Below are 6,976 nucleotides of genomic sequence, written 5' to 3'. Positions count from 1 at the left end.
TAACTGGATTCACCACAGGCACATCAACCTTCTTACCGACTGAAACATCTTTTACCACCTCTTTGGGACCACGTTCATAATATCAGCTATATTCACAACAGAATTTGTCATAGGCAACGAAACCTCTTGACCATTTTCCACCATGGTGGCATTATATTGATAAGGAACATATCTATCGGATGCATACGAGACAGGGCCCGCTAACCGTATCACTAACGGTGATACCAATCTATTGACACTATTACTGCTGCTGCTATCAAATTGGATGACTACCCGCTCAAGGGTGTTAAACACTGGTACTATTACATTGACATCATCTATATCCCTTGACTGTTGAATCTAGATTACATTTTCATCCATTAACTTCTGGATATCCCTCTTGACAATCAAACACCCACGGGGGTTCACGCTACAAATAGCATAACCATCATGGTCTTGCTCACAATCAGTGGTTGTAAACAAGGTTCTATGCATCTCAACCGAGGACCTACGGATACTTCATACATCGAAGACTCAGAAATTTCCTGGACAACCTTCTACCAAGTTGACAGAGGAGTTACCATGAGCAGGAAACAAATTGGCTTTCACATTCGGCGCGTGGTCCTCAAAGGACACCATCCCACTATTCCCAAGCTTCCGCACCTCATACTTCAATGGGTAACACTTCTCAATATCATGGTCGGGAGCTCCTTGGTGAAAGGCACAACGGAGTTCAGGCTTATACAACCATGGAAGTGGTTCAGGAATTTGAGGTGGATTTCTTGGTTGAAGTAGGTTCTTGAGAACCAAGGACGGATAGAGTTCGGCGTATGACATAGGAATAGGGTCAAAAGAGACCTTCTTCCTCTTGAATTTTTGTTGTTGGTTATTGTTGTTGTTGTAGTAGTTGGTTTTTTATTGCGGTTGTTGTTGACGTTGTTGTTGAATTGGCACTGATTGATTGTTGGAATTTTTTGAAAACACTGGGATTACTGATGAAACCTAATGTTGATGCTGACGCGGTTGAGGGTTTCTTCTGACATGCGGCCTCCTTTACCTCCCTAGGGACACTGCATTGGTTTCTCCTTCCTTCTTTCTGGAAAAACTATTCCCATATTTCTTACTAGTTAACACCTCTTCTTTAGACAAACGTCCCTCATGGACTCCTTCCTCTAACCTCATCCCCATGTTTACCATTTCAGTAAAGTCATTGGGGGCACTGGCAATCACGTTTTCGTAATAAAAAAAATCAGGGTCTTCAGGAAAATCTTGGTCATCTCCTTCTCTTCCAATGAGGGATTAATCTGAGCGGCAAGCTGTCTCCACCTTTGGGCATACTCATTAAATGTCTCTTTCTCCTTCTGAGACATAGACCTTAGCTGGTCTCTATCAGACGCCATGTCCGCATTATACTTATACTGCTTCACAAAAGCTTCACCCAAATCGTTGAACGTGCAAACGCTTGCCATGTCTAGCCCCATATACCATCTTAGAGCAGCACCAGTCAAACTGTCTTGAAAGTAGTGAATCAACAGATGATCATTATCAGTTTGAGTTGACATTTTTCTGGTGTACATAACAAGGTGTCTAAGCGGACAAGTATTTCCCTTATACTTTTCAAAGTCAGGGACTTTGAACTTCATCAGGATCTTTACATTTGGCACTAAGCAGAGTTCAACAACAGTCTTCCCAAACAGGTCCTTTCATCTCACTGTTTTCAACTCCTTTCGCAACTCAAGGAATTGATCCTTCATCTCATCCATCTTTTCATAAACATCTGGGCCCTCAGACGGCTCAGAATGGTAGATGGTGTCCTTAACACGAGGAAAGGTATGAACAACTGGAGGTGGCACAGACATGACCGAGCTACATGTCGGCATAGAAGAAAACGTGGGTGTAAACCCTTCAGGCATGAAATTTGGTGGCATTCCCCATGGGAATCCAGCAGGCATAGTTGGACCAGATTGAGTAGCAGCCACAAGCATGGTTGAAGTAGTAACCTCTGAGATGACAGCCCTCTGAGGAGGAGGAGTTGCAGTAGTTGGTGAAGACTGATTCTGCACAGCAAGAACAAACTCCATCATAGCAGTCTGACGAGAAATCTCATCCTTCAATTCTCTGTTCTCTTGTTCCAAATGCTCCATGATTCTGGGTTGATTGGCGCGAGTGTTCTATCGGTGACTTAGCTTGACTGAAGCAAAAAAGAATAACCAATGAGACATCTGGCGAAAGAAAACCTGTTATGAAAATGATGCATGAAATGCAATGTTTTTGTTTATTTTCATTTTCAAGGAACATACAAAGTTCTATTTGCAAATATTTACATAATAACAATAGTAACAATTTGATTGACCATAAAAAATCTCTTTTATTCATATAATTTGGAAGGATTACACTGTGTACAATTTTAGAAACCAAAGTACAAATACAAGAGAAAAGGAAACTAATCACCTTAAGGATCCCTAGCAACATTGTCAGACAATCTGGCTGCCGGTGCGTACTTCCTTCGGATGCGTCGAATCTCGGACTCAAAGGATGTCTTCATCTGAGCCTTCTCAAGGACAAGTTGATCAACAATCTTCTTCCAAGCACCGGAAGATTGAGGCGTACTAGAGGAAGATGGACCCTCTGGCTCTCTCTGTCTCTTCACTGCTCGACCTTCCAGAAGCTCAATAAGTGCATCCTTGTCCTTTGACTGAAGCTACAACTCCTCATTCTTTCAGATCAAAGCATGGAACCGCTCTTCCCACATATCTTTCTCTTGCTTCATCTTAGAAAGTACATCTTCCAACTCCTCTACATCTTGGTTAGGGAGGGTTAATGGCTCAACCACAACCACATACATAGGTCTCTCATAAGCATACAAAATCTTCAACTCCAAAGCTCTCTTCTTCACCCAATTAGTGTAAGCTTCCAAAGATACACAGTTGCGCGGACCAAGCTCGGATCTTCCTTTCCTATGCACATTATGCCAAGCACGTATCATCTTCTGCTTCAAAAGTTGGGGATCTTTACCCTCTTGATAGAAAAGACCTTCTAATTGAGTGTTATTAGGCTTGTCTCTCAAGGGGAACCGAAGTTGACGATAAGCCACAACAGGGTTGTAGTTGATTCCTCCTTGCGTACCAATAAGAGGCACATTAGAGAATTCACCACAACTGTCAATAATATCCAAGTTACTCAATGCCGAATCATACCAAACAATATCATCATTAGTGAGAGACATAAGTCTCCGAGGCCACCATATACATTGCTTATTCTCCACAAAAGCAGGCATCTGAGGCAAGTGCGAAATAAACCACTTGTACAGAAGAGGAGCACAACACACAATAGTCCCACCACCTTTAGAATTTCTCAAATGCAAAGAAAAGAACATATCACCCAACAAAGTTGGAACAGGATTCCCAATCAAGAAGATTCTAATGGCGTTGACATCAACAAAACCGTCAATGTTAGGGAACAAAGCTAAACCATATATGAGCAACACAAAGATAGCTTCAAAAGCATCTGCACTACCGGCTTGAGCAAAAACAGTAGCTTTCCCTATGAGAAACTCAGTAGTCAACCCAAACATTCCTCCTTTCTTCACCCAATGAGCCTCAATCTCAAACTTCTTCAGATGAAGAGCTTCAGCTATAAGATGAGATATGGGAATCTCCTCCAATCCACTAAAATTCACCTTGTCAGAAACAGGTATTCCCAAGAGATGGGCATACTCATCTAACATAGGCATAAGCTGATAATCGGAAAAAGTGAAGCAACAATAGAGAGGATTATAAAACTGAACCAACACACTCAAGAGTCCTTCAACCACATTAGTAAATAGAATATATAGAAGCTTCACATGACGTTGCTTGAATTCCAAGGGATCTAATACGAAGGATGACAACTTCCTTAGCTCTTTCAAATCAGGACATCTGAAACTATACTTCTTAGTGTTCCTTCGTGCACAATCCATGGTGTGAAAATATTTGCAAATAAAACCTTAGTTCCTTGGAGTTATTTTTCGTGTGAGGAATGTTATGGTGTGCATGAATGCATGAATGCAACAAATCATAAATAAGAGATCACACACAAGGAAATCAAAGGTCAAGGGATAAATCAAGTCATTCTCAAGATCAATCATCCATTTTGGTGGGTCATGGTTTTCACCTTATTTTAAGACCCTAATTTTGACCCTAAGATCCATCATGGCATCATATCATTACACATTGCATTGCCTCAAGGATCATAGCATCTTGGCTCCTTACCTTTGGGGTGGGATCTCTTGAGAGTTGGTTTGAGATCACCAAGCATGCTTGAATTGTACATTATTTCTTTTCTTACTTCATTTACTAACCAAAAGCACAAAAATATGTCACTAACATCTTTTGCTTGTAGCTTGAGCAGTCACAAGATTCAAGGCTCATAGAAGGCCCTATGCTCATTGATATGACTATGTGAAGATGAAAGCAAGCATGACAATGGTTCCCGAAGCTCCCATCCATAAAATATGCCTCTCAAGTATCTCAAATCATCATTTTGATCAAAGCAAACCAATGGGCTTGGGGCTTGTTACCCAAGGAAACCCTAATCCATCTGTTCATCAACTGTGCCTTGCTCATGAAGCAACCTCAACCCATGATCAAATAAAATCAAGGGAAGTTCTTCCATTCATCATTTCATGCATATTTTCACTTATTTGACTGTCCTCAATCATCAATTCATCAAGATATGAGGTTTGGACTTGAGAAGTTGATTAGTCAATTCATCTAACTATGTTGAATTACACTGAGACCTAACTTTTGATGTGTTTGTCAAATGGAGATGACCCCAAGAGAAAACATGTTCTTAAGAACCATATAAACAACTTCCATGTTCATCAAAAATCCATTTAAAGCTTGGAAGGTCATCATCCATTTCAAGACATTATAGGTCATTTTGACTGAAACCCTAATTTTGGGTCAACTTCCCAAGAACATAACTCATTCAGTTTTCATGATTTTGAGGTGGGATCAAATGCATTGGAAAGTTTAAGATGTATACTTCAATTGCTATGTTAATGCAAAACATTATAGGTCACTTTGGACCAAAGGCATTGAAATGTGAAAAAGTCCAACTTCAAGTGCCCATAACTTCTTCATCAAAAATCCAAATGATGCAAAATTTAAGTCTGAATTAATTTTCTTGAAACTATATACAACTTTGATGTGGAAGGTTTTGTAATTTGAAGCTTGCATCATTGAAACAAAAGGGCTTGAAGTTTGGCCATTTTTGAAATTTTCACATGTACATGTTTTGTACCCTACACTTCATGATCAATTTTCACTAATTTCCAAGTTTCAAATGAAGTTTTGGTCAACATAACAAATGATCCTCATGCCAAAAGCTTTCCAACCATTACTCATAAGGTTATGCTTCAGTTTTGAAAATGCCATTTTTGAAGGGATGAACATATTGGTGCATTTTTGGAAACTCATTAAAATTGCATTGCATGAGTTGATTACACACCATCTGCACGTCCAAATTATATCTGCTGATGTTAAGCTTGCAAATCAAAGTGGAATTGGGCCCTCCATGCGCCTGTACAGGCCCATGCATGGAGGCCCTTTCCATCCATGCAATGCTTTGTTCATGCATATCAGTCATCAGTTGCTATAAATAAAGGGCCAATGCTTCTCATTTCGACAACCTAAGGGCGCCTTACATGCTGCACGAATCATTCCTCAACCATACTCAAAGGAACTCACCTCTTTCTTTCAAATTTTTCATATCTAAAATTCAATTTCCTTGATTGATTTTTAGATCTACAGTTCCCTAGCCTTACTCACCTTGATCCATAGAACACACTGTAAGCTTAAGCATAAAGAGATCTTGCTCTCAAACTCTCCATTTCAGAAGTTTACTTCAGATTTTGTTTTCTTCGAATCTACTTATATATTGCATATTTCTTGTTGTTGCTGGGTTGTCTGAAGTCCTCTACATAAAGGCAATCATTTTGAGCTTTGAATTTTCATATTACATCAAGTTCCTGTTGAACACCACAAAATTCAAGCTCTGATTCCTCCTTCTATGGAAACCTAGAGTGAATTTGGTTGGTACAGGGGTGATGTACATCACTCCAGCTTTCATTTGATACCTGGATCGTGTCATTTGGTAGAGTTTGGATCTCTGCAACTTCTGGCCGGCGCCGGAGGACTGGCCGGAGAAGACGGTGGTGTACACCACCGCCTGGTTGCCAGATAGAATAATAGCCACATGACTTGTTTTCCAGATTTGATCATGGCCACTCAATGTTATGACTCAATTAAAGGCTGTGTGTGATGCATTGGCTCACGGGTTTGGAAGGCGCGCGCTCAGGAGCCATTGATGTGCCAGCTCAATTAATGAGCTTCATCCAACGCTCCATGTTTCTTTTTTCCATTTTAATTTCTGATTTCATTTTTCTTTTTATTTCTTTAATTCCATTTTATTTCCAAAAATCATATCTCCTTCATTATTGGTCCAAAAAATGTGAGACCAATTGCATTCTTTTTCTTTTAATTTCTAGTTTCTAAAAATGATTTTTAATCTTTTTTATTTTATCATTTGATATTTTTTAGGAATTTTTTCTTTTCTTGTTATATTTAATTCATTTTAAATAGTTTTTGATATCCAAAAAATACAAAAATATTTTTCCAACCTCTTTGAATGATGATAGATCTATGAAAAATATTCTCATCAATTTATTAATTGATTTTATGATTTATTTGAGATTTTAATTCAATTTGGTTATTTTTATGCATTTTTAATTGATTAAAAATACTTTCTGACTTCTAAAGATGCTGCAATTTTTTGTCAAACTTTATTTGACCTTGTTGAACTTAGGATAATTCACTTGGACTTTTCAAAGTTGATTTGAAGTGAGTTTGAAGTTTGACCTCTCTTTATTATTTTAATTCAAGTATTATTTTACTTTGAAAAAATACCAAAAATATTTTATTTGTTTCTTGACTTTTATTCTTCATCTTGCTTTTGT

This window comes from Lathyrus oleraceus, chromosome 2 (assembly GCF_024323335.1).
Source record: "Lathyrus oleraceus cultivar Zhongwan6 chromosome 2, CAAS_Psat_ZW6_1.0, whole genome shotgun sequence".
Taxonomy (NCBI): Eukaryota; Viridiplantae; Streptophyta; class Magnoliopsida; order Fabales; family Fabaceae; genus Lathyrus; species Lathyrus oleraceus.
Note: the sequence above shows the minus strand (reverse complement) of the source record.